This window comes from Heterodontus francisci, chromosome 23, assembly GCF_036365525.1.
Source record: "Heterodontus francisci isolate sHetFra1 chromosome 23, sHetFra1.hap1, whole genome shotgun sequence".
In the NCBI taxonomy this organism is placed as follows: Eukaryota; Metazoa; Chordata; class Chondrichthyes; order Heterodontiformes; family Heterodontidae; genus Heterodontus; species Heterodontus francisci.
The window spans coordinates 73,737,328-73,756,248 of record NC_090393.1 but is presented as its reverse complement, the minus strand read 5'-3'; positions in this window follow the sequence as shown (position 1 = coordinate 73,756,248).

Below are 18,921 nucleotides of genomic sequence, written 5' to 3'. Positions count from 1 at the left end.
CCCGGAAATAGGTAGGTCAGTTATCCTGGAAATAGGGCGGTCAGTTACCCCGGAAACAGGGAGATCAGTTACCCCGGAAACAGGGCAGTCAGTTAACCTGGAAACAGGGGAGTCAGTTACCCTGGAAACAGAGTGGTCAGTGACCCGTGAAACAGGGTGGTCAGTTACACCGGAAACAAGGTGATCAGTTATCCTGGAAACAGGGCGGTCAGTTGCCCCGGAAACAGGGTGATCAGTTATCCTGGAAACAGGGCAGTCAGGTAGCCTGGAAACAGGGCAGTCAGTTACCCCGGAAACAGGGCAGTCAGTTATCCCGGAAACAGGGTGATCACTTACCCTGGAAACAGGGCAGTCAGTTACCCCGGAAACAGGGCAGTCAGTTACCCTGGAAACAGGGCAGTCAGTTATCCCGGAAACAGGGCAGTCAGTTACCCTGGAAACTGGGCAGTCAGTTACTCTGGAAACAGGGCAGTCAGTCATCCCGGAAACAGGGTTATCAGTTACCCTGGAAACAGGGCAGTCCGTTACCCCGGAAACAGGGCAGTCAGTTACCCTGGAAACTGGGCAGTCAGTTACCCTGGAAACAGGGCAGTCAGTTATCCCGGAAACAGGGTTATCAGTTACCCTGGAAACAGGGCAGTCAGTTATCCCGGAAACAGGGCAGTCAGTTATCCCGGAAATAGGGTGATCAGTTACCCTGGAAACTGGGCAATCAGTTCCCCTGGAAACAGGGCAGTCAGTTACCCCGGAAAGAGTGCAGTCAGTTACCCTGGAAACAGGGCAGTCAGTTATCCCGGAAACAGGGCAGTCATTTACCCTGGAAAAAGGGTATTCAGTTACTCTGGAAACTGGGCAGTCAGTTACCCTGGAAACAGGGCAGTCAGTTACCACCGAAACAGGGCAGTCAGTTACCCTGGAAACTGGGCAGTCAGTTACCCTGGAAACAGGGCAGTCAGTTATCCCGGAAACAGGGTTATCAGATACCCTGGAAACAGGGCAGTCAGTTATCCCGGAAACAGAGCAGTCAGTTACTTGGAAACAGGGCAGTCAGTTACCCTGGAAACAGGGAAGTCAGTTACCCCGGAAACTGGGCAGTCAGTCACCCTGGAAACAGGGCAGTCAGTTATCCCGCAAACAGGGCAGTCAGTTATCCTGGAAACAGGGCAGTCAGTTCTCCCGGAAACAGGGCAGTCAGTTATCCCGCAAACAGGGTGATCAGTTACCCTGGAAACAGGGCAGTCAGTTATCCCGGAAACAGGGTGATCAGTTACCCTGGAAACAGGGCAGTCAGTTACCCTGGAAACAGGGAGGTCAGTTACCCTGGAAACTGGGCAGTCAGTTACCCTGGAAACAGGGTGATCAGTTACCCTGGAAACTGGGCAGTCAGTTACCCTGGAAACAGGGCAGTCAGTTCTCCCGGAAACAGGGCAGTCAGTTATCCCGGAAACAGGGAGATCAGTTACCCTGAAACAGGGCTTTCAGTTATCCTGGAAACAGGGTGGTCAGTGACCCTGGAAACAGGGTGGTCAGTTACCCCGGAAACAGGGTGATCAGATATCCTGGAAACAGGGCGGTCAGTTACCCCGGAAACAGGGCAGTCAGTTATCCCGGAAACAGGGTGATCAGTTATCCTGGAAACAGGGCAGTCAGTTAGCCTGGAAACAGGGCAGTCAGTTATCCCGGAAACAGGGCAGTCAGTTATCCCGGAAACAGGGTGATCAGTTACCCTGGAAACAGGGCAGTCTGTTACCCCGGAAACAGGTCAGTCAGTCACCCTGGAAAAAGGGCAATCAGTTATCCCGGAAGCAGGGTGATCAGTTATCCAGTCAACAGGGCAGTCAGTTATCCTGGAAACAGGGCAGTCAGTTACCCCGGAAACAGGGCAGTCAGTTACCCTGGAAACAGGGCAGTCAGTTATCCCGGAAACAGGGCAGTCAGTTACCCTGGAAACTGGGCAGTCAGTTCCTCTGGAAACAGGGCAGTCAGTCATCCCGGAAACAGGGTTATCAGTTACCCTGGAAACAGGGCAGTCAGTTACCCCGGAAACAGGGCAGTCAGTTACCCTGGAAACTGGGCAGTCAGTTACCCTGGAAACAGGGCAGTCAGTTAACCTGGAAACAGGGGAGTCAGTTACCCTGGAAACAGAGTGGTCAGTGACCCGTGAAACAGGGTGGTCAGTTACACCGGAAACAAGGTGATCAGTTATCCTGGAAACAGGGCGGTCAGTTGCCCCGGAAACAGGGCAGTCAGTTAACCTGGAAACAGGGGAGTCAGTTACCCTGGAAACAGAGTGGTCAGTGACCCGTGAAACAGGGTGGTCAGTTACACCGGAAACAAGGTGATCAGTTATCCTGGAAACAGGGCGGTCAGTTGCCCCGGAAACAGGGTGATCAGTTATCCTGGAAACAGGGCAGTCAGGTAGCCTGGAAACAGGGCAGTCAGTTACCCCGGAAACAGGGCAGTCAGTTATCCCGGAAACAGGGTGATCACTTACCCTGGAAACAGGGCAGTCAGTTACCCCGGAAACAGGGCAGTCAGTTACCCTGGAAACAGGGCAGTCAGTTATCCCGGAAACAGGGCAGTCAGTTACCCTGGAAACTGGGCAGTCAGTTACTCTGGAAACAGGGCAGTCAGTCATCCCGGAAACAGGGTTATCAGTTACCCTGGAAACAGGGCAGTCCGTTACCCCGGAAACAGGGCAGTCAGTTACCCTGGAAACTGGGCAGTCAGTTACCCTGGAAACAGGGCAGTCAGTTATCCCGGAAACAGAGCAGTCAGTTACTTGGAAACAGGGCAGTCAGTTACCCTGCTAAAAGGGAAGTCAGTTACCCCGGAAACTGGGCAGTCAGTCACCCTGGAAACAGGTTATTCAGTTACCCCGGAAACAGGGTGATCAGTTACCCCGGAAACAGGGCAGTCAGTTCCCCTGGAAACAGGGCAGTCAATTACCCTGGAAACAGGGCAGTCAGTTATCCTGGAAACAGGGCAGTTAGTTATCCCGGAAACAGGGTTTTAAGTTACCCTGGAAACTGGGCGGTCAGTTACCCCGGAAACAGGGCAGTCAGTTATCCTGGAAACAGGGTGATCATTTACACTGGAAAGTGGGCAGTCAGTTACCCTGGAAACAGGGCAGTCAGTTATCCAGGAAACAGGGTGATAAGTTACCCTGGAAACTGGGCGGTCAGTTACCCCGGAAACAGGGCAGTCAGTTATCCTGGAAACAGGGTGATCATTTACACTGGAAATTGGGCAGTCAGTTACCCTGGAAACAGGGCAGTCAGTTATCCAGGAAACAGGGCAGACAGTTATCCTGGAAATAGGGCGGTCCGTTACCCCGGAAATAGGGCGGTCAGTTGTCCTGGAAACAGGGCGGTCAGTTACCCCGGAAACAGGGCAGTCAGTTCCCCTGGAAACAGGGCAGTCAATTACCCTGGAAACAGGGCAGTCAGTTATCCTGGAAACAGGGCAGTTAGTTATCCCGGAAACAGGGTTTTAAGTTACCCTGGAAACTGGGCGGTCAGTTACCCCGGAAACAGGGCAGTCAGTTATCCTGGAAACAGGGTGATCATTTACACTGGAAAGTGGGCAGTCAGTTACCCTGGAAACAGGGCAGTCAGTTATCCAGGAAACAGGGTGATAAGTTACCCTGGAAACTGGGCGGTCAGTTACCCCGGAAACAGGGCAGTCAGTTATCCTGGAAACAGGGTGATCATTTACACTGGAAATTGGGCAGTCAGTTACCCTGGAAACAGGGCAGTCAGTTATCCAGGAAACAGGGCAGACAGTTATCCTGGAAATAGGGCGGTCCGTTACCCCGGAAATAGGGCGGTCAGTTGTCCTGGAAACAGGGCGGTCAGTTACCCCGGAAACAGGGCAGTCAGTTATCCTTGAAACAGGGCAGTCAGTTATCCTGGAAACAGGGTGATCAGTTACCCTGGAAACTGGGCAGTCAGTTACCCTGGAAACAGGGTGATCAGTTACCCTGGAAACTGGGCAGTCAGTTACCCTGGAAACAGGGCATTCAGTTACCCTGGAAATTGGGCGGTCAGTTACCCTGGAAACAGGGCAGTCAGTTATCCCGGAAACAGGGTTATCAGTTACCCAGGAAACAGGGCAGTCAGTTATCCCGGAAACAGGGCAGTCAGTTATCCCGGAAACAGGGCAGTCAGTTACCCTGGAAACTGGGCAGTCAGTTACTCTGGAAACAGGGCAGTCAGTCATCCCGGAAACAGGGTTATCAGTTACCCAGGAAACAGGGCAGTCAGTTACCCCGGAAACAGGGCAGTCAGTTACCCTGGAAACTGGGCTGTCAGTTACCCTGGAAACAGGGCAGTCAGTTATCCCGGAAACAGGGTGATCAGTTACCCTGGAAACAGGGCAGTCAGTTATCCCGGAAACAGGGCAGTCAGTTATCCCGGAAATAGGGTGATCAGTTACCCTGGAAACTGGGCAATCAGTTCCCCTGGAAACAGGGCAGTCAGTTACCCCGGAAACAGTGCAGTCAGTTACCCTGGAAACAGGGCAGTCAGTTATCCCGGAAACAGGGCAGTCATTTACCCTGGAAAAAGGGTATTCAGTTACTCTGGAAACTGGGCAGTCAGTTACCCTGGAAACAGGGCACTCAGTTACCACCGAAACAGGGCAGTCAGTTACCCTGGAAACTGGGCAGTCAGTTACCCTGGAAACAGGGCAGTCAGTTATCCCGGAAACAGAGCAGTCAGTTACTTGGAAACAGGGCAGTCAGTTACCCTGCTAAAAGGGAAGTCAGTTACCCCGGAAACTGGGCAGTCAGTCACCCTGGAAACAGGTTATTCAGTTACCCCGGAAACAGGGTGATCAGTTACCCCGGAAACAGGGCAGTCAGTTCCCCTGGAAACAGGGCAGTCAATTACCCTGGAAACAGGGCAGTCAGTTATCCTGGAAACAGGGCAGTTAGTTATCCCGGAAACAGGGTTTTAAGTTACCCTGGAAACTGGGCGGTCAGTTACCCCGGAAACAGGGCAGTCAGTTATCCTGGAAACAGGGTGATCATTTACACTGGAAAGTGGGCAGTCAGTTACCCTGGAAACAGGGCAGTCAGTTATCCAGGAAACAGGGTGATAAGTTACCCTGGAAACTGGGCGGTCAGTTACCCCGGAAACAGGGCAGTCAGTTATCCTGGAAACAGGGTGATCATTTACACTGGAAATTGGGCAGTCAGTTACCCTGGAAACAGGGCAGTCAGTTATCCAGGAAACAGGGCAGACAGTTATCCTGGAAATAGGGCGGTCCGTTACCCCGGAAATAGGGCGGTCAGTTGTCCTGGAAACAGGGCGGTCAGTTACCCCGGAAACAGGGCAGTCAGTTATCCTTGAAACAGGGCAGTCAGTTATCCTGGAAACAGGGTGATCAGTTACCCTGGAAACTGGGCAGTCAGTTACCCTGGAAACAGGGTGATCAGTTACCCTGGAAACTGGGCAGTCAGTTACCCTGGAAACAGGGCATTCAGTTACCCTGGAAATTGGGCGGTCAGTTACCCTGGAAACAGGGCAGTCAGTTATCCCGGAAACAGGGTTATCAGTTACCCAGGAAACAGGGCAGTCAGTTATCCCGGAAACAGGGCAGTCAGTTATCCCGGAAATAGGGTGATCAGTTACCCTGGAAACTGGGCAATCAGTTCCCCTGGAAACAGGGCAGTCAGTTACCCCGGAAACAGAGTAGTCAGTTACCCTGGAAACAGGGCAGTCAGTTATCCCGGAAACAGGGTGATCAGTTACCCTGGAAACAGGGCAGTCAGTTAGCCTGGAAACAGGGCAGTCAGTTATCCCGGAAACAGGGCAGTCAGTTATCCCGGAAACAGGGCAGTCAGTTACCCTGGAAAAAGGGCAGTCAGTTATCCCGGAAGAAGTGTGATCAGTTACCCTGGAAACTGGGCAGTCAGTTACCCTGGAAACAGGGCAGTCAGTTACTCCGGAAACAGGGCAGTCAGTTACCCTGGAAACTGGGCAGTCAGTTACCCTGGAAACAGGGGAGTCAGTTATCCCGGAAACAGGTTGATCAGTTACCCTGGAAACAGGGCCGTCAGTTATCCCGAAAACAGGGCAGTCAGTTATCCTGGAAAAAGGGTGATCAGTTACCCTGGAAACTGGGCAGTCAGTTACCCTGGAAACAGGGCAGTCAGTTACCCCGGAAGCAGGGCAGTCATTTACCCAGGAAACAGGGCAGTCAGTTCCCCCGGAAACTGGGCAGTCAGTTACCCTGGAAACAGGGCAGTCAGTGACCCTGGAAACTGGTTAGTCAGTTACCCCGGAAACAGAGTGATCAGTTACCCCGGAAACAGGGCAGGCAGTTCCCCTGGAAAGAGGGCAGTCAGTTACCCTGGAAACAGGACAGTCAGTTAACCTGGAAATAGGGCAGTCAGTTATCCTTGAAACAGGGCAGTCCGTTACCCCGGAAATAGGTAGGTCAGTTATCCTGGAAATAGGGCGGTCAGTTACCCCGGAAACAGGGAGATCAGTTACCCCGGAAACAGGGCAGTCAGTTAACCTGGAAACAGGGGAGTCAGTTACCCTGGAAACAGAGTGGTCAGTGACCCGTGAAACAGGGTGGTCAGTTACACCGGAAACAAGGTGATCAGTTATCCTGGAAACAGGGCGGTCAGTTGCCCCGGAAACAGGGTGATCAGTTATCCTGGAAACAGGGCAGTCAGGTAGCCTGGAAACAGGGCAGTCAGTTACCCCGGAAACAGGGCAGTCAGTTATCCCGGAAACAGGGTGATCACTTACCCTGGAAACAGGGCAGTCAGTTACCCCGGAAACAGGGCAGTCAGTTACCCTGGAAACAGGGCAGTCAGTTATCCCGGAAACAGGGCAGTCAGTTACCCTGGAAACTGGGCAGTCAGTTACTCTGGAAACAGGGCAGTCAGTCATCCCGGAAACAGGGTTATCAGTTACCCTGGAAACAGGGCAGTCCGTTACCCCGGAAACAGGGCAGTCAGTTACCCTGGAAACTGGGCAGTCAGTTACCCTGGAAACAGGGCAGTCAGTTATCCCGGAAACAGGGTTATCAGTTACCCTGGAAACAGGGCAGTCAGTTATCCCGGAAACAGGGCAGTCAGTTATCCCGGAAATAGGGTGATCAGTTACCCTGGAAACTGGGCAATCAGTTCCCCTGGAAACAGGGCAGTCAGTTACCCCGGAAAGAGTGCAGTCAGTTACCCTGGAAACAGGGCAGTCAGTTATCCCGGAAACAGGGCAGTCATTTACCCTGGAAAAAGGGTATTCAGTTACTCTGGAAACTGGGCAGTCAGTTACCCTGGAAACAGGGCAGTCAGTTACCACCGAAACAGGGCAGTCAGTTACCCTGGAAACTGGGCAGTCAGTTACCCTGGAAACAGGGCAGTCAGTTATCCCGGAAACAGGGTTATCAGATACCCTGGAAACAGGGCAGTCAGTTATCCCGGAAACAGAGCAGTCAGTTACTTGGAAACAGGGCAGTCAGTTACCCTGGAAACAGGGAAGTCAGTTACCCCGGAAACTGGGCAGTCAGTCACCCTGGAAACAGGTTAGTCAGTTACCCCGGAAACAGGGTGATCAGTTACCCCGGAAACTGGGCGGTCAGTTCCCCTGGAAACAGGGCAGTCAATTACCCTGGAAACAGGGCAGTCAGTTATCCTGGAAACAGGGCAGTTAGTTATCCCGGAAACAGGGTGATAAGTTACCCTGGAAACTGGGCAGTCAGTTACCCTGGAAACAGGGCGGTCAGTTACCCCGGAAACAGGGCAGTCAGTTATCCTGGAAACAGGGTGATCAGTTACACTTGAAAGTGGGCAGTCAGTTACCCTGGAAACAGGGCAGTCAGTTATCCTGGAAATAGGGCGGTTCGTTACCCCGGAAATAGGGCGGTCAGTTGTCCTGGAAACAGGGCGGTCAGTTACCCCGGAAACAGGGAGATCAGTTAACCTGGAAACAGGGCGGACAGTTATCCAGTAAACAGGGCAGTCAGTTATCCCGCAAACAGGGCAGTCAGTTATCCTGGAAACAGGGCAGTCAGTTCTCCCGGAAACAGGGCAGTCAGTTATCCCGCAAACAGGGTGATCAGTTACCCTGGAAACAGGGCAGTCAGTTATCCCGGAAACAGGGTGATCAGTTACCCTGGAAACAGGGCAGTCAGTTACCCTGGAAACAGGGAGGTCAGTTACCCTGGAAACTGGGCAGTCAGTTACCCTGGAAACAGGGTGATCAGTTACCCTGGAAACTGGGCAGTCAGTTACCCTGGAAACAGGGCAGTCAGTTCTCCCGGAAACAGGGCAGTCAGTTATCCCGGAAACAGGGAGATCAGTTACCCTGAAACAGGGCTTTCAGTTATCCTGGAAACAGGGTGGTCAGTGACCCTGGAAACAGGGTGGTCAGTTACCCCGGAAACAGGGTGATCAGATATCCTGGAAACAGGGCGGTCAGTTACCCCGGAAACAGGGCAGTCAGTTATCCCGGAAACAGGGTGATCAGTTATCCTGGAAACAGGGCAGTCAGTTAGCCTGGAAACAGGGCAGTCAGTTATCCCGGAAACAGGGCAGTCAGTTATCCCGGAAACAGGGTGATCAGTTACCCTGGAAACAGGGCAGTCTGTTACCCCGGAAACAGGTCAGTCAGTCACCCTGGAAAAAGGGCAATCAGTTATCCCGGAAGCAGGGTGATCAGTTATCCAGTCAACAGGGCAGTCAGTTATCCTGGAAACAGGGCAGTCAGTTACCCCGGAAACAGGGCAGTCAGTTACCCTGGAAACAGGGCAGTCAGTTATCCCGGAAACAGGGCAGTCAGTTACCCTGGAAACTGGGCAGTCAGTTCCTCTGGAAACAGGGCAGTCAGTCATCCCGGAAACAGGGTTATCAGTTACCCTGGAAACAGGGCAGTCAGTTACCCCGGAAACAGGGCAGTCAGTTACCCTGGAAACTGGGCAGTCAGTTACCCTGGAAACAGGGCAGTCAGTTAACCTGGAAACAGGGGAGTCAGTTACCCTGGAAACAGAGTGGTCAGTGACCCGTGAAACAGGGTGGTCAGTTACACCGGAAACAAGGTGATCAGTTATCCTGGAAACAGGGCGGTCAGTTGCCCCGGAAACAGGGCAGTCAGTTAACCTGGAAACAGGGGAGTCAGTTACCCTGGAAACAGAGTGGTCAGTGACCCGTGAAACAGGGTGGTCAGTTACACCGGAAACAAGGTGATCAGTTATCCTGGAAACAGGGCGGTCAGTTGCCCCGGAAACAGGGTGATCAGTTATCCTGGAAACAGGGCAGTCAGGTAGCCTGGAAACAGGGCAGTCAGTTACCCCGGAAACAGGGCAGTCAGTTATCCCGGAAACAGGGTGATCACTTACCCTGGAAACAGGGCAGTCAGTTACCCCGGAAACAGGGCAGTCAGTTACCCTGGAAACAGGGCAGTCAGTTATCCCGGAAACAGGGCAGTCAGTTACCCTGGAAACTGGGCAGTCAGTTACTCTGGAAACAGGGCAGTCAGTCATCCCGGAAACAGGGTTATCAGTTACCCTGGAAACAGGGCAGTCCGTTACCCCGGAAACAGGGCAGTCAGTTACCCTGGAAACTGGGCAGTCAGTTACCCTGGAAACAGGGCAGTCAGTTATCCCGGAAACAGGGTTATCAGTTACCCTGGAAACAGGGCAGTCAGTTATCCCGGAAACAGGGCAGTCAGTTATCCCGGAAATAGGGTGATCAGTTACCCTGGAAACTGGGCAATCAGTTCCCCTGGAAACAGGGCAGTCAGTTACCCCGGAAAGAGTGCAGTCAGTTACCCTGGAAACAGGGCAGTCAGTTATCCCGGAAACAGGGCAGTCATTTACCCTGGAAAAAGGGTATTCAGTTACTCTGGAAACTGGGCAGTCAGTTACCCTGGAAACAGGGCAGTCAGTTACCACCGAAACAGGGCAGTCAGTTACCCTGGAAACTGGGCAGTCAGTTACCCTGGAAACAGGGCAGTCAGTTATCCCGGAAACAGGGTTATCAGATACCCTGGAAACAGGGCAGTCAGTTATCCCGGAAACAGAGCAGTCAGTTACTTGGAAACAGGGCAGTCAGTTACCCTGGAAACAGGGAAGTCAGTTACCCCGGAAACTGGGCAGTCAGTCACCCTGGAAACAGGTTAGTCAGTTACCCCGGAAACAGGGTGATCAGTTACCCCGGAAACTGGGCGGTCAGTTCCCCTGGAAACAGGGCAGTCAATTACCCTGGAAACAGGGCAGTCAGTTATCCTGGAAACAGGGCAGTTAGTTATCCCGGAAACAGGGTGATAAGTTACCCTGGAAACTGGGCAGTCAGTTACCCTGGAAACAGGGCGGTCAGTTACCCCGGAAACAGGGCAGTCAGTTATCCTGGAAACAGGGTGATCAGTTACACTTGAAAGTGGGCAGTCAGTTACCCTGGAAACAGGGCAGTCAGTTATCCTGGAAATAGGGCGGTTCGTTACCCCGGAAATAGGGCGGTCAGTTGTCCTGGAAACAGGGCGGTCAGTTACCCCGGAAACAGGGAGATCAGTTAACCTGGAAACAGGGCGGACAGTTATCCAGTAAACAGGGCAGTCAGTTATCCCGCAAACAGGGCAGTCAGTTATCCTGGAAACAGGGCAGTCAGTTCTCCCGGAAACAGGGCAGTCAGTTATCCCGCAAACAGGGTGATCAGTTACCCTGGAAACAGGGCAGTCAGTTATCCCGGAAACAGGGTGATCAGTTACCCTGGAAACAGGGCAGTCAGTTACCCTGGAAACAGGGAGGTCAGTTACCCTGGAAACTGGGCAGTCAGTTACCCTGGAAACAGGGTGATCAGTTACCCTGGAAACTGGGCAGTCAGTTACCCTGGAAACAGGGCAGTCAGTTCTCCCGGAAACAGGGCAGTCAGTTATCCCGGAAACAGGGAGATCAGTTACCCTGAAACAGGGCTTTCAGTTATCCTGGAAACAGGGTGGTCAGTGACCCTGGAAACAGGGTGGTCAGTTACCCCGGAAACAGGGTGATCAGATATCCTGGAAACAGGGCGGTCAGTTACCCCGGAAACAGGGCAGTCAGTTATCCCGGAAACAGGGTGATCAGTTATCCTGGAAACAGGGCAGTCAGTTAGCCTGGAAACAGGGCAGTCAGTTATCCCGGAAACAGGGCAGTCAGTTATCCCGGAAACAGGGTGATCAGTTACCCTGGAAACAGGGCAGTCTGTTACCCCGGAAACAGGTCAGTCAGTCACCCTGGAAAAAGGGCAATCAGTTATCCCGGAAGCAGGGTGATCAGTTATCCAGTCAACAGGGCAGTCAGTTATCCTGGAAACAGGGCAGTCAGTTACCCCGGAAACAGGGCAGTCAGTTACCCTGGAAACAGGGCAGTCAGTTATCCCGGAAACAGGGCAGTCAGTTACCCTGGAAACTGGGCAGTCAGTTCCTCTGGAAACAGGGCAGTCAGTCATCCCGGAAACAGGGTTATCAGTTACCCTGGAAACAGGGCAGTCAGTTACCCCGGAAACAGGGCAGTCAGTTACCCTGGAAACTGGGCAGTCAGTTACCCTGGAAACAGGGCAGTCAGTTATCCCGGAAACAGGGTTATCAGTTACCCTGGAAACAGGGCAGTCAGTTATCCCGGAAACAGGGCAGTCAGTTACCCTGGAAACTGGGCAGTCAGTTACCCTGGAAACAGGGCAGTCAGTTATCCCGGAAACAGGGTTATCAGTTACCCTGGAAACAGGGCAGTCAGTTATCCCGGAAACAGGGCAGTCAGTTATCCCGGAAATAGGGTGATCAGTTACCCTGGAAACTGGGCAATCAGTTCCCCTGGAAACAGGGCAGTCAGTTACCCCAGAAACAGTGCAGTCAGTTACCCTGGAAACAGGGCAGTCAGTTATCCCGGAAACAGGGCAGTCATTTACCCTGGAAAAAGGGTATTCAGTTACTCTGGAAACTGGGCAGTCAGTTACCCTGGAAACAGGGCAGTCAGTTACCACCGAAACAGGGCAGTCAGTTACCCTGGAAACTGGGCAGTCAGTTACCCTGGAAACAGGGCAGTCAGTTATCCCGGAAACAGGGTTATCAGATACCCTGGAAACAGGGCAGTCAGTTATCCCGGAAACAGAGCAGTCAGTTACTTGGAAACAGGGCAGTCAGTTACCCCGGAAGCAAGGCAGTCATTTACCCAGGAAACAGGGCAGTCAGTTACCCCGGAAACTGGGCAGTCAGTTTCCCTGGAAACAGGGCAGTCAGTGACCCTGGAAACTGGTTAGTCAGTTACCCCGGAAACAGGGTGATCAGTTACCCCGGAAACAGGGCAGGCAGTTCCCCTGGAAAGAGGGCAGTCAGTTACCCTGGAAACAGGGCAGTCAGTTAACCTGGAAATAGGGCAGTCAGTTATCCTTGAAACAGGGCAGTCCGTTACCCCGGAAATAGGTAGGTCAGTTATCCTGGAAATAGGGCGGTCAGTTACCCCGGAAACAGGGAGATCAGTTACCCCGGAAACAGGGCAGTCAGTTACCCTGGAAACAGGGGAGTCAGTTACCCTGGAAATAGGGTGGTCAGTGACCCGGGAAACAGGGTGGTCAGTTACACCGGAAACAAGGTGATCAGTTATCCTGGAAACAGGGCGGTCAGTTGCCCCGGAAACAGGGTGATCAGTTATCCTGGAAACAGGGCAGTCAGGTAGCCTGGAAACAGGGCAGTCAGTTACCCCGGAAACAGGGCAGTCAGTTATCCCGGAAACAGGGTGATCACTTACCCTGGAAACAGGGCAGTCAGTTACCCCGGAAACAGGGCAGTCAGTTACCCTGGAAACAGGGCAGTCAGTTATCCCGGAAACAGGGCAGTCAGTTACCCTGGAAACTGGGCAGTCAGTTACTCTGGAAACAGGGCAGTCAGTCATCCCGGAAACAGGGTTATCAGTTACCCTGGAAACAGGGCAGTCCGTTACCCCGGAAACAGGGCAGTCAGTTACCCTGGAAACTGGGCAGTCAGTTACCCTGGAAACAGGGCAGTCAGTTATCCCGGAAACAGGGTTATCAGTTACCCTGGAAACAGGGCAGTCAGTTATCCCGGAAACAGGGCAGTCAGTAATCCCGGAAATAGGGTGATCAGTTACCCTGGAAACTGGGCAATCAGTTCCCCTGGAAATAGGGCAGTCATTTACCCTGGAAAAAGGGTATTCAGTTACTCTGGAAACTGGGCAGTCAGTTACCCTGGAAACAGGGCCGTCAGTTACCACCGAAACAGGGCAGTCAGTTACCCTGGAAACTGGGCAGTCAGTTACCCTGGAAACAGGGCAGTCAGTTATCCCGGAAACAGGGTTATCAGATACCCTGGAAACAGGGCAGTCAGTTATCCCGGAAACAGAGCAGTCAGTTACTTGGAAACAGGGCAGTCAGTTACCCTGGAAACAGGGAAGTCAGTTACCCCGGAAACTGGGCAGTCAGTCACCCTGGAAACAGGTTAGTCAGTTACCCCGGAAACAGGGTGATCAGTTACCCCGGAAACTGGGCGGTCAGTTCCCCTGGAAAAAGGGCAGTCAATTAACCTGGAAACAGGGCAGTCAGTTATCCTGGAAACAGGGCAGTTAGCTATCCCGGAAACAGGGTGATAAGTTACCCTGGAAACTGGGCAGTCAGTTACCCTGGAAACAGGGCGGTCAGTTACCCCGGAAACAGGGCAGTCAGTTATCCTGGAAACAGGGTGATCAGTTACACTGGAAAGTGGGCAGTCAGTTACCCTGGAAACAGGGCAGTCAGTTATCCTGGAAATAGGGCGGTTCGTTACCCCGGAAATAGGGCGGTCAGTTGTCCTGGAAACAGGGCGGTCAGTTACCCCGGAAACAGGGAGATCAGTTAACCTGGAAACAGGGCGGACAGTTATCCAGTAAACAGGGCAGTCAGTTATCCCGCAAACAGGGCAGTCAGTTATCCTGGAAACAGGGCAGTCAGTTCTCCCGGAAACAGGGCAGTCAGTTATCCCGCAAACAGGGTGATCAGTTACCCTGGAAACAGGGCAGTCAGTTATCCCGGAAACAGGGTGATCAGTTACCCTGGAAACAGGGCAGTTAGTTACCCTGGAAACAGGGAGGTCAGTTACCCAGGAAACTGGGCAGTCAGTTACCCTGGAAACAGGGTGATCAGTTACCCTGGAAACTGGGCAGTCAGTTACCCTGGAAACAGGGCAGTCAGTTCTCCTGGAAACAGGGCAGTCAGTTATCCCGGAAACAGGGAGATCAGTTACCCTGAAACAGGGCTTTCAGTTATCCTGGAAACAGGGTGGTCAGTGACCCTGGAAACAGGGTGGTCAGTTACCCCGGAAACAGGGTGATCAGATATCCTGGAAACAGGGCGGTCAGTTACCCCGGAAACAGGGCAGTCAGTTACCCCGGAAACAGGGTGATCAGTTATCCTGGAAACAGGGCAGTCAGTTAGCCTGGAAACAGGGCAGTCAGTTATCCCGGAAACAGGGCAGTCAGTTATCCCGGAAACAGGGTGATCAGTTACCCTGGAAACAGGGCAGTCTGTTACCCCGGAAACAGGGCAGTCAGTCACCCTGGAAAAAGGGCAGTCAGTTACCCCGGAAGCAGGGTGATCAGTTATCCAGTCAACAGGGCAGTCAGTTATCCTGGAAACAGGGCAGTCAGTTACCCCGGAAACAGGGCAGTCAGTTACCCTGGAAACAGTGCAGTCAGTTATCCCGGAAACAGGGCAGTCAGTTACCCTGGAAACTGGGCAGTCAGTTCCTCTGGAAACAGGGCAGTCAGTCATCCCGGAAACAGGGTTATCAGTTACCCTGGAAACAGGGCAGTCAGTTACCCCGGAAACAGGGCAGTCAGTTACCCTGGAAACTGGGCAGTCAGTTACCCTGGAAACAGGGCAGTCAGTTATCCCGGAAACAGGGTTATCAGTTAACCTGGAAACAGGGCAGTCAGTTAACCCGGAAACAGGGCAGTCAGTTACCCTGGAAACTGGGCAGTCAGTTACCCTGGAAACAGGGCAGTCAGTTATCCCGGAAACAGGGTTATCAGTTACCCTGGAAACAGGGCAGTCAGTTATCCCGGAAACAGGGCAGTCAGTTATCCCGGAAATAGGGTGATCAGTTACCCTGGAAACAGGGCAGTCATTTACCCTGGAAAAAGGGTATTCAGTTACTCTGGAAACTGGGCAGTCAGTTACCCTGGAAACAGGGCAGTCAGTTACCACCGAAACAGGGCAGTCAGTTACCCTGGAAACTGGGCAGTCAGTTACCCTGGAAACAGGGCAGTCAGTTATCCCGGAAACAGGGTTATCAGATACCCTGGAAACAGGGCAGTCAGTTATCCCGGAAACAGAGCAGTCAGTTACTTGGAAACAGGGCAGTCAGTTACCCTGGAAAAAGGGAAGACAGTTACCCCGGAAACTGGGCAGTCAGTCACCCTGGAAACAGGTTATTCAGTTACCCCGGAAACAGTGTGATCAGTTACCCCGGAAACAGGGCAGTCAGTTATCCTGGAAACAGGGCAGTTAGTTATCCCGGAAACAGGGTGAAAGTTACCCTGGAAACTGGGCGGTCAGTTACCCCGGAAACAGGGCAGTCAGTTACCCTGGAAACAGGGCCGTCAGTTATCCCGAAAACAGGGCAGTCAGTTATCCCGGAAAAAGGGTGATCAGTTACCCTGGAAACTGGGCAGTCAGTTACCCTGGAAACAGGGCAGTCAGTTACCCCGGAAGCAGGGCAGTCATTTACCCAGGAAACAGGGCAGTCAGTTACCCCGGAAACTGGGCAGTCAGTTACCCTGGAAACAGGGCAGTCAGTGACCCTGGAAACTGGTTAGTCAGTTACCCCGGAAACAGGGTGATCAGTTACCCCGGAAACAGGGCAGGCAGTTCCCCTGGAAAGAGGGCAGTCAGTTACCCTGGAAACAGGGCAGTAAGTCAACCTGGAAATAGGGCAGTCAGTTATCCTTGAAACAGGGCAGTCCGTTACCCCGGAAATAGGTAGGTCAGTTATCCTGGAAATAGGGCGGTCAGTTACCCCGGAAACAGGGAGATCAGTTACCCCGGAAACAGGGCAGTCAGTTACCCTGGAAACAGGGGAGTCAGTTACCCTGGAAACAGGGTGGTCAGTGACCCGGGAAACAGGGTGGTCAGTTACACCGGAAACAAGGTGATCAGTTATCCTGGAAACAGGGCGGTCAGTTACCCCGGAAACAGGGTGATCAGTTATCCTGGAAACAGGGCAGTCATGTAGCCTGGAAACAGGGCAGTCAGTTGACCCGGAAACAGGGCAGTCAGTTATCCCGGAAACAGGGTGATCACTTACCCTGGAAACAGGGCAGTCAGTTACCCCGGAAACAGGGCAGTCAGTTACCCTGGAAACAGGGCAGTCAGTTATCCCGGAAACAGGGCAGTCAGTTACCCTGGAAACTGGGCAGTCAGTTACTCTGGAAACAGGGCAGTCAGTTATCCCGGAAACAGGGCAGTCATTTACCCTGGAAAAAGGGTATTCAGTTACTCTGGAAACTGGGCAGTCAGTTACCCTGGAAACAGGGCAGTCAGTTACCACCGAAACAGGGCAGTCAGTTACCCTGGAAACTGGGCAGTCAGTTACCCTGGAAACAGGGCAGTCAGTTATCCCGGAAACAGGGTTATCAGATACCCTGGAAACAGGGCAGTCAGTTATCCCGGAAACAGAGCAGTCAGTTACTTGGAAACAGGGCAGTCAGTTACCCTGGAAACAGGGAAGTCAGTTACCCCGGAAACTGGGCAGTCAGTCACCCTGGAAACAGGTTAGTCAGTTACCCCGGAAACAGGGTGATCAGTTACCCCGGAAACTGGGCGGTCAGTTCCCCTGGAAACAGGGCACTCAGTTATCCTGGAAACAGGGCAGTTAGTTATCCCGTAAACAGGGTGATAAGTTACCCTGGAAACAGGGCAGTCAGTTATCCTGGAAATAGGGCGGTTCGTTATCCCGGAAATAGGGCGGTCAGTTGTCCTGGAAACAGGGCGGTCAGTTACCCCGGAAACAGGGAGATCAGTTACTCCAGAAACAGGGCGGTCAGTTAACCTGGAAACAGGGCGGACAGTTATCCAGTAAACAGGGCAGTCAGTTATCCCGCAAACAGGGCAGTCAGTTATCCTGGAAACAGGGCAGTCAGTTCTCCCGGAAACAGGGCAGTCAGTTATCCCGCAAACAGGGTGATCAGTTACCCTGGAAACAGGGCAGTCAGTTATCCCGGAAACAGGGTGATCAGTTACCCTGGAAACTGGGCAGTCAGTTACCCTGGAAACAGGGCAGTCAGTTCTCCCGGAAACAGGGCAGTCAGTTATCCCGGAAACAGGGAGATCGGTTACCCTGAAACAGGGCTTTCAGTTATCCTGGAAACAGGGTGGTCAGTGACCCTGGAAACAGGGTGGTCAGTTACCCCGGAAACAGGGTGATCAGATATCCTGGAAACAGGGCGGTCAGTTACCCCGGAAACAGGGCAGTCAGTTATCCCGCAAACAGGGCAGTCAGTTATCCTGGAAACAGGGCAGTCAGTTCTCCCGGAAACAGGGCAGTCAGTTATCCCGCAAACAGGGTGATCAGTTACCCTGGAAACAGGGCAGTCAGTTATCCCGGAAACAGGGTGATCAGTTACCCTGGAAACAGGGCAGTCAGTTATCCCGGAAACAGGGAGATCAGTTACCCTGAAACAGGGCTTTCAGTTATCCTGGAAACAGGGCAGTCAGTTATCCCGGAAACAGGGCAGTCAGTTACCCTGGAAACAGGGCAGTCAGTTACTCTGGAAACAGGGCAGTCAGTCATCCCGGAAACAGGGTTATCAGTTACCCAGGAAACAGGGCAGTCAGTTACCCCGGAAACAGGGCAGTCAGTTACCCTGGAAACTGGGCAGTCAGTTACCCTGGAAACAGGGCAGTCAGTTATCCCGGAAACAGGGTGATCAGTTATCCCGGAAACAGGGTGATCAGTTACCCTGGAAACAGGGCAGTCAGTTACCCCGGAAACAGGGCAGACAGTCACCCTGGAAAAAGGGCAGTCAGTTATCCCGGAAGAAGGGTGATCAGTTATCCAGTAAACAGGGCAGTCAGTTATCCTGGAAACAGGGCAGTCAGTTATCCCGGAAACAGGGCAGTCAGTTATCCTGGAAACAGGGTGATCAGTTACCCTGGAAACAGGGCAGTCAGTTACCCCGGAAACAGGGCAGTCAGTTACCCTGGAAACAGGGCAGTCAGTTATCCCGGAAACAGGGCAGTCAGTTACCCTGGAAACTGGGCAGTCAGTTACTCTGGAAACAGGGCAGTCAGTCATCCCGGAAACAGGGTTATCAGTTACCCAGGAAACAGGGCAGTCAGTTACCCCGGAAACAGGGCAGTCAGTTACCCTGGAAACTGGGCTGTCAGTTACCCTGGAAACAGGGCAGTCAGTTATCCCGGAAACAGGGTGATCAGTTACCCTGGAAACAGGGCAGTCAGTTATCCCGGAAACAGGGCAGTCAGTTATCCCGGAAATAGGGTGATCAGTTACCCTGGAAACTGGGCAATCAGTTCCCCTGGAAACAGGGCAGTCAGTTACCCCGGAAACAGTGCAGTCAGTTACCCTGGAAACAGGGCAGTCAGTTATCCCGGAAACAGGGCAGTCATTTACCCTGGAAAAAGGGTATTCAGTTACTCTGGAAACTGGGCAGTCAGTTACCCTGGAAACAGGGCACTCAGTTACCACCGAAACAGGGCAGTCAGTTACCCTGGAAACTGGGCAGTCAGTTACCCTGGAAACAGGGCAGTCAGTTATCCCGGAAACAGAGCAGTCAGTTACTTGGAAACAGGGCAGTCAGTTACCCTGCTAAAAGGGAAGTCAGTTACCCCGGAAACTGGGCAGTCAGTCACCCTGGAAACAGGTTATTCAGTTACCCCGGAAACAGGGTGATCAGTTACCCCGGAAACAGGGCAGTCAGTTCCCC